The 18,571-nt window shown below is 37.2% G+C and overlaps 1 protein-coding gene across 9 annotated transcripts in view; it reads right to left on the bottom strand.

The window, feature by feature from the left end:
• The window catches only part of tnmd (tenomodulin), a 344,370-nt gene that overhangs the window by 255,720 nt on the left and 70,079 nt on the right, over positions 1-18,571 (bottom strand). For 2 of the 9 annotated variants that reach the window (XM_087280542.1, XM_087280541.1), the window contains exon 1: positions 15,833-15,862. The exons of the other annotated variants lie outside the window; for them this stretch is intronic. The gene's annotated coding sequence lies outside the window, so the exon portion shown is untranslated. Of the gene's footprint in view, positions 1-15,832; positions 15,863-18,571 lie in introns of those variants that run through there. 9 annotated transcript variants of the gene reach the window in all.

Raw genomic sequence — 18,571 nt, 5'->3', positions numbered from 1 at the left:
TACTGACTGAGTTAAATCACGGAATACATTTCCTGTCACCTAGAGGCCCAGATTTGCATTATACTTGACAAACACTAGGCCCCAAATATCTGCTGTATCTCTGCTATTAATCAAAAGGCACAAGAGGTTCCATGAAAGATTTATTTGCATTCAGCTAAAGCTCCCTCAGCACAACCCATGCAGCAGGTCCTTCACTGAATTAGTCTGTGATATCATGTGAAGGAGGAAGGCAGGAGTTGTTAAGTGGACTGGCTCATCTCTTTATAAAGGAGATATTAAGGGTCTTTTAAGGAGGTGGAGGAAGGCCAATGCCTGGCCGTGGGGACACAAACCATCTCATGGCTTCGGAGCATCTGAAATTGACCCCCAGCACACCTCTGTGAGAGCAGAGCAGGCATTTAGCAAACAGGCGATCAATTACAGCTTTTTTAATTGGGCAGCGCTTTAATGAGCTTCCCGAATGCAGGGAGCTACACCTCTGTCAATGGGGGTCTCACACAGAGAAGGTAACTTACTGGACTTACACATCAGCCATTATGCGAAAAAAGACACTGTGGTGCTTAGAGGAGCATCCTCTACAAAGCTATATTCTCTTCCCCTTAAGGATTGCTTCAGTACGTTTATGGCGTAAGCCCCATCATGGAGACTACTGGGTAAAATCCAATAGGCCATCATTTTTACATTTATTGCTGCTCTGAACTTTGTTAAGTTCAAGAACTTAGCTTAAGGTGGCTTTTTCAAAGAACTTCCTCCATGGTCATGTAACCCATGATCTACTGCTGATGCTAACGTTCACTTACGTTAAAATACATCTCTACATTTCTGTTTTTAAAAATATGAGAAGGACATAAAGACATTGATCAAGAGTTAATGAGTCATGCTTATTCTGAGAAGCTGATTTGATATAATATGCGTAATGAAAAGCTCTATGTAAAAAAAAAAAAAGCACTGTAAACAAATATCTAATAACAGTTGCCAATTGCTTGTGATTCATGTTTCTTTTTTTTCTGGTTATTCATGCTTTAGAAATTCAGTACGGGAACTTGCTCTGACAACTTTTGATGTTGTAGAGTTACATTTTCATCAAAGAAGAGATCAAGCTTCCATAATGCTATTCAAATGTATAAATATGTGGTTAAATAACAGTTTTTTTTGTTTGTTTTTTTGCAGTGTAATCACAACCTGCTTCTAATTTTAACAATTATTTAGCAAAACATAGAGAAAAGAGAATGCAGTTTGACTACTTCTATTTTTATCCACTCCATGTTTCTCTCCGTCCATGAAAACTGCAGATACAGACAGATTCTACATGGTTGGGCATAAAAAGTGATGTATGATTGGGTTGCACAGCAGATATTCTTTTCTAAGTGAACACACAAAATGATTTTAAAGCTAAAAACCTAACTTTCCACTATTAAAGGGCACCTGTGATGAAAATCATCTTTTGGAAGCTGTTTGGACAGGAATGTGTGTAGGTATAGTGTGTTCGCAGTCATATTGAGTTGATATAAAGACAAGTATCTTTTTTTTTAATTTCCTGACGTAAAATAGAATCCAAATCCCTTCCATTTTGAGGCCGACCACAACGTGGCAAAGTAGTGCGGTTTCCCCGCCCACCCAAATTGATTGACAGTCACAAATTAACATGTCTCCGTAGTAATGCGTATAATCATATCAACAAGACAGGACGAGCACAAAACTACCGGGATTAAAAGATCTGTTCAGCTCTCTGTGATCATCATCAAACGGGATCAAGAACGAGCTTTTCAAGTTCAAGAGGTTTTTAAAACAGTGAATGTTTGTAATAAAGTAAGTTAAAGATAGTAAATGGCAGTAATTCTTTTTCATAGCTACATATAAGCAAAATTATAAAAGAAGACGCTTCATTCCCGGTATATGGACGTTAAATCAAGTTTATTTTGAACATTAACATAACGGATATCCAAACAGCAGTGGATATTAACGTGTATCCTGTCACATTTGGCATGCAAAAACAGTGCAATATTAAACATGCGTGCTTTGTAACAACATTGTGTGTGACTCATCAAAAGGTTTGAATTACCTCCACAACAAATACATCAAATAATCATTGGGAAAGTACTTACCGTAGTATTTCTCACAAACATTACGTGAGATCTAGTTCCTTCATGCCTATCACTGAGCTGTTTATCCTATGCAGCCGGGGCGGAGATTGAGGCACACTCAAACAGACATTTCTAGCTAATGATTGATAATAAAGCGAGTTTGGCATGCTGTCCTGGGAGAGAGCCCTGAGCCCAGAATATCCTTGAGGCCGGGGCTCCTTCCTGTTTGGAGGGCGAGAGGAGAGTTTGAGCTCAGGTGGTTCTCGAGAACTCCCCTACTGTGAACTGCTGATATATATCTGACTAAGAGCTGCCTTAGGATGCTATTTTGAAGTAGTCAATTTACCTAAGGTGCATGTCTTTAAATGGTGGGAGGAAACCGGAAGACCCGGAGAAAACCCATGCAAAACACGGGGAGGACATGCAAACTCCGCACAGACACACCGACCAGCCCGGAGAGGGTCGAACCGGCGCCTTTCTTGCTGTGAAGCAACAGTAATACTCACTGGGCCACCGTGCTGCCCTATCGGAGAAGGGGAGGAGTAGGGTCGGTGTTTTGAGCTGAAACTTTACAGCCACATTCCGTAGACACAAAAGACTTATCTTAAATCTTGAAAAAGAGGTCAAATAGGTGCCCTTTAAAGTTCATTCATGTATTGTTTTATAGATGCTTCAAACAGTATTCCCTCAAAACACACATTTCATAAGGTTAACTACATATCAGGTCAAAAAAATCAGTAATGCAAAGTCTATGGCTGCTATCTGCCCCCTCATTCATTTAAAAAAGCAAACTAGTCTCCATCACGCCAAGCAGTAATGGACCTGGGCCACTATATTTGCATAGCTTGACAGAGAGAATCAGATGAACAAAGAGAAAAAATGTAAATGTGCTACACTTAAACCAGCTCTCCAGACCGCCAAAGATAAAGCTCCGGCCTCATCTACAGTACACTTGACCGAAGGAGCTTGAGAATTTATTTATTTAAAATCAGACGGTCTTGCTTCAAATCCATCCAAGTTAAAACCACAGAATTGTCTCAAAGACACCGGATGTTTTATGGAAGGTTTAACAGTAAAATATAAAAGGCTCATTAGGTGCTTCTTGGTGCCATTCTGCTCTTATGGGGCATATGCAATTCATATCTGAAGTGGCATGCGGCGTTCAAATAAGACTGAGGGAATTATGCCAGGGACTCAGTCAGCGATGTTATTAAGCTGGTTCCAGAAAACTTTTTTGTAAGTAGCAGAAGAGTCGCATACTAAAGAAGTCTCGCTAGCTGAAGACGAAGGAGGCTCAGTTCGCTCTCATGCTTTCAGCCCCAGGGCATACCGGGATGCCGAGGGTGACTGCAGGTAAACTGATAGGGCACATCATTACCATCCCCGCGCACACCCCTCCCAACCAAAGCATGAGAAAAGCAGAGCTTCAGCTTCCCATCTGCAATTCAGATGACCCTGCCGCTGCCTGCTTTGTGGGTGCAGAGGGTTTGTGCTCGCACCGTCACGTCTGTATCCCTCGCCCGTGTGCCGCCAAGGTGAGTGACAGCAGGTGGGGATGTGGACCAATTAAACGCGGGCTGTTTGGTTTGATGAATGTCCCAGTCTGGTGGGCTTGGCGAAAAGCACAGGTGAGCAGAGGCAATGTGCTGCCCACAGCTGTCGCAGCGAATAAGAGCAAACATACTGAGGAGAGATCAGCCGTGCCGCAACACTCTGGAGAGGCGGTCTGCCTCCGTCCCGTCTCAAAAAACTCTCCAGCTCCCTCACCTGTCTCTCCCTCTCTCCGTTCCTTCCGCAGCCTTATAAACATTGACAGTTATGCTCTGCTGGTAATGAGTACGGTGTAACCGGCTGGCTGGAATCTCCGTATTGGCCTCCTCCACTTCGCATGGCAACCGGAGGAAATGGATCCTCTGCCAAGCGGAAGAAAATAAATTCCTCCTTTGACGTTTTTCATCATGTGTGAATTACATGCTAGTAGGGGTTTGAAAGACTTTAGATTTTTGGAAGTCGACTTTTATGTTATCAAAGTCGAGTCGACTAGTTGCTTGTGACGTCATCAATAAAACACAAGATGCAAATGTTTTGCAACATGGCACAATTTGCAGGAAATAAATACACGTGCTGTTTGACAGCTTATAACACGTTGGAAAAAAACAGCAACAATACCAATAGGGTTGGGTATCGTTTGGGGTTATTTCGATACCGGTGCTAAATCGATACTTTTAAAACAATACCAGTGCCAAAACGGTGCCTGAACCAATACTCACAAAATTATGGTGCATGACTCTAGAAAAATCTTTTGTTTGACAAAATCTTTAAAAGTTTAAAGTAAACATCAATTTATATTTTATATATTTGAATAATATTATATATTACCTTTGATCATTTGTTGGCTAGCATGAATTTAAGATTTGCATTATGAAATTACATTAGCTTACTAACCTGTGGGAAGGCTGTCATCAAAATACTGAACTCCTTTTTTCTAGGGTTAGTGCTTGTGACTTGTTTACATGGTTATCAGTAATCTAATGATTTGCCTCAATCTGAATAAGACAGTAATATTATCAAGGTGTTTACATGAGTTGCTTTTGGAATATTCCTTTCATGATCCCGTCTTACATGTTATAGTACATTGATCCATTAGCGTCACCACGCTATTCATGTTTCCTCCAGAGTTTCATGTAATTTCAGGAATTTTATTTTTCATTTTTAGACTGAGTGCAGTTTCACATTCATTCAGGAACATTTCATTCATGCCCCCATGACAAACTGAGGTATTTGATGCAAGCTTTAAGTAAGGACTGGTGGAAGAGGGCTCTTTTAATGGAATTTGATATCGCACGTTGAATGGAAAGAAAAAAAACTCCACATTTTGTGACGCAGTTTTCTGTGGTCCTTTAAGGTTATCAAAAAAATCACTATTTACATGGTAGTCTAGACTCTTAATCAGAGTATTTTCGCAATCATATTAAAATTGGAGCATTGGTGTCCATGTACATACTCATTGAAAGTGCCAGATGATGTTGCAAGCTTTCAGAGACAGTGCATTCCTCTGCCTTTAAGTTGATTCCATGAGACCTCAAATGTGTCATTAAGTTTGATGTGTTTCCCCCTTACATGCATCTTTTGTAAAGCATCTGCTTCACGTTGCTGTGTCAGAATCCTTGCTTGCAAAATACGCTTTAGAATGCTTAGTTTAAGCAAATGTGATGAACGTGATCATGCATGTTGAAGAGAGTCGCTTTTTTTTTTTGCTGTACTGCGTGTGTTGCGTGCATCAGTTCCCTAAGCAACAAGAACAAACGCCTGACATCGCCTGTCCGTATTCTTCAAAGTTGTTTAGACTTAAATGTTTAGAAATGGTGTGACAATGTGTACCTATGTGTGCCTCTGATGCAGCCCTTGATGCTACTTACGTCCTTGTCGCAGCACCAGTGGCACTGAAATTAGGCATTGAAATTCATATGCTGATTCGGTCCGGTACAAACCGCTACATGATCGCGTCAGCCCCAACTTCAGATACACCCTCTGTCAAGCACTGACACTGTAGCGTTGTGTGAATTGGGCGTAAAGTCAACTAATCAGTTAGTTGACTAGTTTGTGACCCTTCATGCTAGTCACTGGATTTTTGGCCCGAGACATGTCAAGTAAAAGGAGATAAACACACTACATATGCAGTCATTACGCCTTTATGTCACTTGTGGCACAATAAGGGGTTCACTCAGATCAGGTACAGTGAAAGCAGGTCTGTTTGCTATTGGCTACCTAAAATAAAACTTCAGCTTTTTATGCAAATGCAGGACATTAAAGTGAGCAAACAAAGGACTGAAGGAGATTTACTGCCATAAAAAGTATTGTCAAGGTAGCAAAACACTGAGTTTGGAAGATGCCTTTGTGTTGGATGAACTTCAGATGTTACCATGAAAGGTTCAGATGTTCAAGTGCTATGAAAGTTAGCGGTAAAAACCTTGACAACACAGACTGAAATCTATCACACCTTAAATACAAAGAGAGATAATAGGTGAAGTAGTTCAATTTCATCACTGCTTTAAATCAGGAGAGATTTTCTGACACCATCAGTCACTCACTGTCTAGTTTCACACCATTACTTCCACCACAATTCACACTTCAAGAAAGCCACTTTTTTCTTCCATCAAATAGATAAGTATATTTATTTTGTCAGCATATACATGCTTAGTCATGTACTGTATATGTTGCATATGCATTAATCCAGGTGCACTGACTAATGTTATGTGCTCACAGTATGTAAGAAGAAGGCCTATACAATATTTGCATCTTGGGTTATTTTCTGTTAAAAGCAACCATGTGATCTTAAAATAAAAGCACACTTTAATGTCTTAATGTAAATGAGCCATTCTATGGAGTGCTACTGTATGTCTAATCGTTATGAGGTGAGAAGGTGAGAGTAATGTGCTAATTTTACACTTCCCACTAACAACAAATGTTGAAAATAACACCATGTGGTGAATTTGTGGTCATGTATCCCACACACTTTATACTCATACTCTCTCTCTTACACATGCATACACACACACACACACACACATTATTCTTGACACTTCTATGGAGCAGAAAGGTAAAATTCTCATGGTGAGCAAGGTCACATGTTCAATGAAGGAGTGATGGAGCCCAAATTGTTGCCAAATATCTCACCAACACACACACACACACACACACACACACACACACACACACACACACACACACACACACACACACACACACACACACTGTTCTTTAATCTTCTGCAGAGTGGAAAGGTAAAGTTCTCATGGCGGGCAAGGTCACAAGCTTATTGAAGAAGAAATGGAACCTACAGGTAGATACGGCATAGCACACATACACACACCAAAGTGCATCTTTATAGACTAATTATAAGCTCTGCATTCTTGAAAAAAATTTATAATCAGTTGATGTGTAATCCTATGCAGGATTTACTGTATATTATGAACTGTAATACGATAAAAAATAATATGTATTGATGATGTGTTTGTTATTTTAAGAACAGTAGGATTAAATCGATAATAATTATCACTAGCTATCCATCCATCTAGTTTCCATTCATCTATTTTTATACGTATTAAAAAACTTGATGGAAACGCCATGATGCGCATAAATTTTTAAAATGTGCATAAAAAACATATGGGCATAACTGAGTAGGATAAACTTTTTGTTGATAAAAAAAAGATGCGCATAAACTACGATGGAAACAATTTAACCGCACAAATTTAGTATGCGCATTAAAAAAGGTCATTTGATTTTGTTATCAGAGATCATGTGATAATAAAAACGTGTGTGAATGGACAAACCAGCAGGCTGAGCACACTGTAAACCATCTGAACTGTTGTTTTGGTCATTCAAAAATGCCTTACTGTTTAAGTATTAGTGTTATTATATTATTAATGACTTACAGAATCAAGAGCGTCTGTGCTCTGCATCTGATCCCTTTAAACGCCATCGCGTGTTCACTGCGAATCAGGATTGCCTTCTGAAGTGCAAGTCATTTTTTAGATGAAAAAAAGATTGACGCAGCTTCTTCTACTGCAGCAAGTTTTGTTTTCAAACCCCCTATCAAACTCTAAATCTTTAAGCTCAAAAAAAATTCAAGCACTTTTTTCAAAGAACATTTTCGTTTCACAAAAAGGGTTTATTTAGGAGAAAATTAATCCTTGAATTAATGAGAAAAAAAAGATTTTACAATAACTTTTCATTAAAGACCGTTTAAAGGTCCCATCAAGTGCTTTGAAATGCATTTGTATTCAATGGTTTTGCATACTCTGACACATGAAGAGGGGTGGAACTTACAGTAGCCCCTCCCCTTTTTAAAACAGCCAATTGCATTTAGTTTTTATCAAAGCTCAGCCAATGAGAGTGATTGAACTTAAGCACATCAACTGAAAAGCATATGCGAAGCATCTTGAATGGGACAGTGCATCACAAAATCTAGAGAGCATTTGATGAAACTGAATCATGCAGTGACGTGAAATAAACTGAACCTGCATGGACCCAAGATTCTCACCGAAATCAGTCAAGTTTGGTGAAGGAAAAATCATGATTAAAGAGTACATTCTATATAGGGACGTGCAAGAGATCTGCAGAGTGGATGGCGACATCAACAGCCTGAGGTATGAAGACATTTGTGCTGCCCCTTACATTACAAACCACAGGAGAGGGCAAATTCTTCAGCAGGATAGCGCTCCTCATATTTCAGCCTCCACATCAAAGTTCCTAAAAGCAAAGAAGGTCAAGGTGCTTCAGGATTGGCCAGCCCAGTCACTAGACACGAACATTATTGAGCATATCTAGGGTAAGATAAAGAAGGAGGCATTGAAGATGAATCCAAAGAATCATAATGAATCCTTTGCCATTTCAGATGACTTTCTTTACCATTTCAAATGACTTTATTAATAAGTCAATGCAGAGATGTATGGATGCATTGTCCAAGCTCATGGGAGTCATACACAATGTTTCTGCAAATAATTAAAAATCAAGGAATGATTATATTTTATTTTGGTAAAATAAACATAATCTAAAGGCTTTCGCCTATCATATAAGTCACTTCTGATACCAATTGATCGAGTAGAAGTCTGCAAGTCCTAAAGCTTGAATATGCGACAAGACTTTTGTCAGGTAGTGTGTTGTACCACTGTACACATGCTATTCTGTTTCAAACAAGAGCACTGTTCCCCAATGCAGTAAATCAAATAAGATTTCAGGCAAATAAAGCATCCCTTGGTCTCCCTCACCTGCTACTCGACCCTGAGGTGAAGGTCATTGGCCAGTCAGCATCTGACAAGCCAAATCCCCTTCTCTGAGCGTTTGTGTCTACACACTAATCAGCATCCATTAGCGAATGCAGGGAGCGAGGACCGGCTGGCCTAATTTATGTGAACAGCAACAACAAAGCTTAACACAATCCCGAGGTGTCATCAAAGTGATCCATCTCTCTGGCTAAACACCTGCTGTCTGAATGGAGTCTCTACAGGTCCCACGGCGCAGCTTTCCAAAACAGGAAGCCGTGTCAGTGGGAGTGAAGGCGCTCAATTCACATCACCTGCATCTGTCAGGAGTCTCGTACCAGTCAGTGCCATCCCTCCATCACCGGCTCCTCAGAGCTCTAAACATTATTTAATAGAGTAAATATTGATGTCAGAAAGAGAGAGAGAGACAGATTTTCACAAGTTTCACATTTCTAGGAAGGCGGCTTGTGTGCATGCGGATGAGTGTGGGCAGGAATAAGTGTATATGGAATTTTAATATGAGGTCTCGCTTATCTTTCACTGGTTGTTTTCCTCCCATCTGCTCTGACCTGAGTTTGCAAAATGCAGTTGTGCTGGTAGGAATCCGAGGCAGTGATTGCTAATTACAGTACTGGCTCGGTTTGTATGGTAACATGTAGAGGGGGGGTTTGCTTGTGTTGATTACCCTGGGGAAGTGTTCCATGTTTACTGCCCCCTGGTGGTTCAATTCAAAATCAATGAGCAATTGATTTGTATTTAGTTCCACCCAAAATGAAATTATTAATGAAATGAAAATGATTTACTCATCCTCATGTGGTTCAAAAACTTTATTAAAGTCTTTCTTCAGTAAACACAAAACGAGATACTTTAAAAAATGTATTTCGCAGTGTCTGTTTTTCCTATTATTGAAGTCAAGGGTTAAAGGGATTCAACTTCTTTCAAAATATCATCTTTTGTGTTCAGCAGAAGGGTTAGCACTGTTGCCTCACAGCAAGAAGGTCGCTGGTTTGAGTCCTGGCTGGGTCAGTTGGCATTTCTGTGTGGAGTTTGCATGTTCCCCCCTGTTCATGTGGGTTCCCCCCACAGTCCAAAAACATGCGCTATAGGTGAATTGAATAAACTAATGTATATTTATGTGTGTGAATGAGTGTGTATGTCTGTTTCTTAATACTGGGTTGCAGCTGAAAGGACATCCACTGTGTAAAACATATGCTCAATAAATTGGCGGTTCATTCCACTGTGGCAACCTTCTGATTAATAAAGAAAATGGATTAATTAATAAAAATTGTATTTAAATTACTTTACTCTGTAAAATAACTAGATTACTCAATAAGAAGTTCACTTGAGTAGATAAACTACATGTAAATCTCAATATACAGACAATAGAAATTCATATTGTTTAGTTCTTTAAATGTGAGTCATCATGTGCCATTCAGCTTTGATAAAACTTGCAATAGTTAAGAAAAGTTGAACATCATATCTATCAAAACAATAAATGTTTTAAAGTAATCACGCTATGTTTAATATATTCCATGTGTGAACATGCATTTCTTACACAATTCATTGTTTATAAGGTATGTTCAGTTGTCTTGATAAATTTAACATTTTTTAGTTGACAAATGGAATTAGGGCTCTATCATAGGCGGAGTGGAATTACGTTTTGCGCCACGTTGTTTAAATAGCAAATCCATTTGCGCCATTTTGTTGGACTGCTGGGTGTTCCTACCTAAAAAGAAGGCATGTTAAGGTACATTATTGCATTTAGTCATTTAGCAGACATTTACATTTAGTCATTTAGTAGACCCTTTTATCCAAAGCGACTTACAAATGAGGACAGGGAAGCAATTTACACAACTATAAGAGTAACAATGAATTAGTGCTATAGGCAAGTTTCAGGTCTGTAAAGTCTAAGAAGCAAAGCATTAGCATTAGCATTATTGGCATATTGCTATTTTGAGGAACTGAAATAAAAGCTTACACATTGCTTAATACACACAGGATGTACAGCAATACACAAATATCTTAACATATGAAATTAAAAAAAAAGGATTAAAATTTTACAAAAAAAAAATATTTTCGACATTAATATAAAAACCACTGCCTCCATGCTTCATCTCGGATGGCTTTTTTTCAGTTTCTTCATGGCAATTTTCCTTTGTATAATGCTATTATTATTAGCAGTATTATTTATTATATGCATATTTATATATATTTTTAATAAAAACAAGTTTAGACTTGTCCACCTGTTGGGTTTTGGAGATGTATATTTCACCATATGGGGCATAAGAATAAGATGTGTGTTTGGATTTAACTTTTTGACCACTCTTCATTAATATTGTTCATTTATTTGTTTGAAATAGTTTTGAAACAAATCTTTGCGCTTAACAAACAAGATTAAATTGTAGGCTAATGGATGTCTTCAGTGGAGAGAGTACAACATAATTTCCACGAAAGTAATAGAGTAAAGAGAAAGTAAAGAGGCCGAATGGAGGAGGCTCGTTTTTTATCCTCACTCCAGATGGTCTGTTTAACTGTTTTCTCGTTAGTGCATTCAGTTTTTCCACTTATAAAGTCTGCCATGTAAATAGCAAATGTGCCTTGCGCGTCACAACTGACTCTTAAAGTTAATCTGAGATAACATTGGTTTAATGCACGTTATGCTCAAAACACACCCATAACTCATTTAGAGAATAAGCACAACCCTGTTAGACCATGCGCCGGGGTGCAAACTACATTTTTCTGTACTTAAAATAGCAAAAGTGAATTGGGACACGACCCTTAATGCTTTTGCACCATGAGCTTTAGACTTTGGCCTGGATCGAAAAAACAAAACCAAAAAAAAAAAAAAAAAAAAAACACAGATAGAGCCCATAATCTTCAAAATATATTTGTATAACAAAAACTACAATTACTACGATTAATGTTTCTCTGAATTGATTTATTCAGAACTGCAGAATTCAGAGAACCTAAATCAATTACAATATAAGTAACTGTAATTGTGGCGGTAATGCACCTTACTTAAAGTTGGATGCCACCCGCATAACACAACATGAAGAAGAAGAAAAAGAAATGACTGTAATTAAAGGTCCTATGAATTTAAGATTTTTAAATGTTAGTATCAGTATTGCTTGTTTTTAAGCTAGTGTGCTCCAAAACAGTGAAAAAATTTGCATTTAGAAGATATAAAACAGATATAAACATGTAAAGCTTGTAGTTTGTCACTTCCGCCTAAATGGATCAGCAGTTTTATTCACATCACATCAAATCATAACCAATCAAGTGCTCTCTAGTATCGAACATGCCCCACCTCCTTTGAAGCGCTGGAGCTCAATCACTGTCAATGGCAGAGCGGGGATCAAACAAAACGATACAGCCCTAAATAAAAATGCATTTTTCAAAGCACTTCACAGGACCTTTAAATTACATTAAAAATAAAAATGAATCCCTAACTTTAACCCCCAACACTGTTTGGGACCATTTGAGGGTGAATAAATAGTAAGTAAATATTTGAGCAAACTATCCATTTAACTGGTGACTTCAAAAACGTCCTTGTTAATAGATCAACTGATTTCATCACGTCCTTTGTGAGACTGAACACCATGCGCTTGGTGATAGAATAGCAGACAATAAAAGCTTTCTCATGATATAGATGTCTAGGTTTAAAATATATTCATGAGCCACAAAAAAGCGCCCATATTTGTTTCAGATTCAGTGCATACAGCATGGTATTTGTTGCTCCGTCCTGCTGCTTGAATGCTGTTGACAGCAAGCACGCTTTAATCCAAGAGAGTAAATCCCCCTCTATTCCCCATTCATGCTCTTTCACACATGGGCGACTGGCAGCTGCTTTTGTAAATAATTATAAAGTTCCAGGCAGAAAGCGATCATGTGTTGGAGGCATGTCTGTTCGGCTATGAATCAGAACCACCCCTTCATCAACAGGTCTCTGAGAGCACAAGGGCTTTCACTGTGAAATACATGCTTGTACAAAAAAAAGCTTTTTTTTCTACAGCAGGGTGGCAGGGAATAAAAAAATGCATACATGACATTCACTATGAGGTTTGACTGCACCTCTCTGCCTGAAACTAAATTATTTATAACAGTGATCTTTTGACAGAGCATTAAACAATGTGCACAGAAATGAAAGTTGACATGCATGCAGACAAAATGTCCTAAAAGTAATAGCTGATTTGTAATCATACAAAGATAAGCTGATTACATAACTTATTAAATAAAGAATGAGAGAATGAAATCTCATGGCACTTCTCGTAAATAGTAGGGGTGTAACCTCAGTGTCCTGGCCAAATTCCCTCTCGGCCCTTAACCATCATGGCCTCCCAATCATTCCCCAGTTTGGAAGCTTGACAGTCTCGGGTTACCATAGTGTTGGAATTCTACATATGATAAGTAATTCAATAAAATTCAACAAAAATCATTCTATGAAAAAAACTGGATAAAAACTGTAAACTATGACAATCATCAACAGTAAAAACAAACATGCTAAAGTATGGTTTTTATACCTTAAAAAAGTATATATACAGTTGAAGTCAGAATTAAAAGCACCCCCCCCCCACCCCGAATTATTAGCCCCCTTGTTTATTTTTTCCTCAATTTCTGTTTAACGGATAGAAGATCTATTCAACACATTTCTAAACATAATAGTTTTAATAAATCATTTCTTATAACTGGTTTTATTTTTATTCTTTGCCATGATGACAGTAAATAATATTTTACTAGATATTTTTCAAGACACTTCTATAAAGCTTAAAGTAACAATTAAAGGCTTAACTATGTTAGTTAGGTTAACTAGGCAGGTTAGGTAAATAGGCAAAATATATATAGCTTAAAGGGGCTAATAATTTTGTCCTTAAAATGGTGTTTAAAAAATTTAAGACTGATTTTATTCTAACCAAAATAAAACATATAAGACTTTCTCCAGTAGAATAAATACTATCAGACATACTGTGAAAATGTCCTTGCTCTGTTACACATCATTTGGGAAATATTTAAAATAGAAAATCAAAAACAAAGGGGGGTTGATAATTCTGAATTTAACTGTATTATTTGTTATATATTATTGTTATTATATTATATTATATTATATTATATTATATTATATTATATTATATTATATTATATTATATTATATAACTTGCCTAGTTAACCTACACTGTAAAACAATATCTGTATCCATATTTTGTGTTTTCTGTTGTGAATTGCATTGTGAGATGTTGAAAATGTAACTTTTTAAAAAAATTTAACATTTACTAAATTCACTTTTAATGTCATTTTAGTAGTTTGAAATAATATAATGTTTAAGAAATAATTAATTAAATGAATTTGTAAAATAATTGGCAGAAAATGTACTGGCAGCTTAGTACAAGGTTTTTGCAGCATAATATACAACATCGACTCAGACAATAAATCACTTTAAACTATATTAAAAATGTTCATGCAAGTCACTTTTTCCAACTTTTTAAGGTTAAAAGTTGTCAGAAGAAAGATCAAGGTAAAGCATTTTACCTTGCATAAATTATAAGCATTAAAAGAAAAAGAAAAAAAAAAACATGAATCACAAAATAAGTTAAACTGTTCCATATTTTTTCCATGGATATTTTTTTACAGTGTAATTAACCTAGTTATGCCTTTTAATTGCAATTTAAGCTAAATACTAGTATCTTGCTAAATGACAAATTAAATATTATGTACTGTCATACGGGCAAAGACAAAAAAAGTTATTTGTATGATTATTAAATTATGTTGTAAAAATTCACTCATTAATTTTTTCGGCTTAGTCCCTTTATTAATCAGAGGTCGCCACAGCAGAATGAACCACCAACATATCCAGCATATGTTTTATGCAGATGATGCCCTTCCAGCTGCAACCCATCACTGGGAAATATCCTTATACTCTCATTCAAACATATACATTACAGACAATTTAGCTTACCTAAATCACATACCACATGTCTTTGGACTTGTGAGGGAAACCGAAGCACCTGGAGAAAATCTACGCGACACGGGGAGAACATGCAACCTCAACACAGAAATGGCAACTGAACCAGCCGGGGCTTTTACCAGCGACCTTCTTGTTGTGAGGCGATTGTGCTACCCACTACGTCACCGTGATGCCCATGTTGAAAAAATGTGTTGAAAAACTCTTCATTTCTATTAAACAGCAGTGATGAAATATTTAAAAAAGAATAAAGATTTCACAGGAGGGCTAATCATTATGACTTTACTGTACGACAGTATGATTCATTCATTTTCCTTTGGCTTAGTCCCTTTATTCATCAGTAGTCACCACAGTGGAATCATCCACCAACTTTACACAGCGGATGCCCTTCTGCTGCATTCTTCTACTGGGAAACATCCATACACAGTCATTTACACTCATACACTATGGCCAATTTAGCTTACCCAGTTCACCTGCACCGCATGTCTTAGGACTGTGGGGGAAACCGGAGAACCCAGAAGAAACCCATGCAAACATGGGAAGAACATGCAAACTCCACAAAGAAATGCCAACTGGGACTGTGAGGTGACATTACTGAGCCACAGTGTCGCCCTGTATAATCCAATACATTAGTGAATAAAGGATGAATGTCAAAACATGACCTTCCCAGCTAAACCTAGTAGTTTTGGGAGTAAAGATACCATTAACATGACTTTTATTTTGTTTTGTTTTGTTTAAAAAAAAATATGATGCACAGAATCAGACATGATACACTGCAAGGAGAAAAAAAAAATTCTTGCATGGAGTCACAGATTAATGTTGTCACACCTGTTACGGTTGTGGTATGCTAGTCACAACAACTGTCACTCTCCCGCGAGACATCCACGGGTGTCAAGATATCATGACAAGTACTTGTCAACAAAACCAAAATCTCTCTTTCCATCTCCCTCCCTCTCCATCTAGCAAAATTGCATGTATATAAATGGATTGCTCACCAGACATTGAGGATTATGCTCTCACTTACTCACCCTAAAGGTCCAAACTTGCATGAGTTCCTTCTGCATGACACAAAAAAAGATTATCAGAATGTTTATGCTGAGCTGCATAGCTGTCAAAAACTGCCAAGCTCCAAAAATATCCAAAAAGCATCATTAAAAGTAGCTTGTGCCACACAAATTAAGCCATGCAACAGCACTAAGTGAGAAACATGACCAAGCACAAGTTATATTCACTCTGACAGAACTGACATGGCTATCAAATCTCATTCAAGCGAATTCAACACATTAGCTTTTGTAATGCCAGGTTTGACGTCAGTGATACAAAACACCATTGGTTCTCATGTGTCTTGTAACTGATGTGATGTGCCAAATTTGAATATGCACATATTCAAATCACACAAATGAGATTTGAGAGCTATCGCAAAGGGAGTGCGTGAATAATGGCTTTGTCTGTCTGTTTGTCACAGTTTTTTATTTATTTATTTTAATTTTTTTTATCAGTTTGGGAGCTCGACAGCTCTGGTCAACATTGTTCATATTCTACTGCATTGAATAATATTTTACAAACTACTTCATACTAGGGCTGCACAATATATTGTTTCAGCATCATTATCACAATGTGTGTGTCCGCATTAGTCAGGATATGCAATGCTAAATTGGAATTATGGTCAATCAATAATTGAGAATACATGAGATTTGTGGAGTCGTTGCAAAGTTTAACCATAACAGTTTCTTTCTTTCTATCTATCTATCTATCTATCTATCTATCTATCTATCTATCTATCTATCTATCTATCTATCTATCTATCTATCTATCTATCTATCTATCTATCTATCTATCTATCTATCTATCTATCTATCTATCTATCTATCTATCTATCTATCTATCTATATAGATATATATACACAGGTGAAGTCTGAATTATTAGCACCCTTTATTTTTCCCCCAATTACTGTTTAACAGAGCAAAGATTTTTTTCAACACATTTCTAATCAAATAACTCATTTCTAATAAGGCAATTTATTGTATAACGATATTGTTTAATTGTAAAAAAAAATGTTTAAAAGGGGCTAATAATTTTGATCTCAAAATGTTTAAAAAAAATTAAAAGATGATTTTTTTCTAGCTGAAATAAAACATATATATATATATATATATTTTTTTTTTTGTTTAATGGCTTTTAAAAGCCTAGAAATCATGTTAAAAAATGTAAAACTTTTTTTCTAGCCATAATAAAACAAATAATACTTTCTCAAAAAAAAAATATTAGCAGACATACTGTGAAAATTTCCTTGCTCTGTTAAACATCATTTGGGAAATAATAATAATAATAATAATAATAATAATAATAATAATAATAATAATAATAATAATAATAATAATAATAATAATAATAATTAAAGAGGGGCTAATAATTATCACTTCAATTATACATGGAATATTTATACATGCTGCATACATATACTGTACATATACATATACATATACATATACATATACATATACATATACATATACAGTACATATACATATCCTCCTAAAGTGCAATAGTTCTCACTCCTCATGGTTCCTAAACTCTATTTTTAGATTTAGCTGCTATATTTCTGTTTAAACATTTTTCACCTCACCTCCTCAGCACAGAACAAACTCTGGCAGCTTCCAGGAAGCACGTTCACATTCTGATGAGATGAAGCACATGCTTCCTCTCATCTGAACCGCAGCACACACCTGTGTGTCTCGTTGTGTGCATTCACAGGAGAGAGCAGCTTTCTTCAGGCAGTCTCCCTTCACCTGACGCCTCTCCGGAATTAAATTACCACTTGGCCAAGGAGCCGGAGCCGAACAGTAATGAACTGTACTCGTGCCATATGTACCAGTTATGAAGTCAAGATTAGCCGGACGAAAACAGGGGCTGTGGTGATATGAGGCAGAATTAATAAGCAAAGCCCTAATAGCCCAGCGGTAGCAACATCTGAGCCGTGACTGGCTCTGACAGGCCTCCCCGTGTCGCTTCATAGATGTTTCACCATGGAGCAAGTCTCATTTAGAGCGCATTTAAATAAGCCCGCTTTAAAAAGACGTGACACCCCTGCTTTTCAATTCACATCTGTGGACGACGCTATTTGGTATTTGGCCGCATTTCATTCTCACCCTTGGAAAATAAAGGCTATATTTTTTGCAAATACGAGCAGAAGCATTTTCACTTGGGGAAATTGGGAGTACATTACTGCAGAAATGTGTCAAAGCCAAATATGGTTAAACTGGAACATTTACATGTTCTCATGCAGGACACAAGCAGATGGTGGATCACTTGAGCGGGTAAAAATACACTGATCTTTAGGAATCTTGTACGCCTTTTCTGATCATCACTAATTCTAATGATGTCCCAGGATACATTTACAGTACATGACATGTATTTGCTTGAAAAAAAGGTTTATCAGTTGCATGTGTCGAATACAGAAAGTAGCACTGTCAAAATACAAATAAAGCACTGTATTATGCATGCCAGGCAAGCAGCTGCTGATTTGTAAAGATTCTTTAGGCATGTGCAAACATTTGGTCCTGTAGTCAGCTTTTGTTGTTTTTGTTGTGGTTGTCAGGAATTCACATGCCTACAGACTGAATATGTAGTAGACATAAGATGCATAATATTTAGTGTCCAAGATAACAGCGTAAATGTTGTTTAAATTATACGCAAACAGACATTATTGAGTGTGTCACTTGCAAAAGCTGTAAAACTTGCCACAGCCATATCACCCTGCAGCCCA

The sequence above is a fragment of the Danio rerio genome, chromosome 14 (assembly GCF_052040795.2).
Source record: "Danio rerio strain M-AB ecotype USA chromosome 14, GRCz13ab, whole genome shotgun sequence".
NCBI lineage: Eukaryota > Metazoa > Chordata > Actinopteri > Cypriniformes > Danionidae > Danio > Danio rerio.
This window is presented reverse-complemented; position numbering and strand designations above follow the sequence as displayed.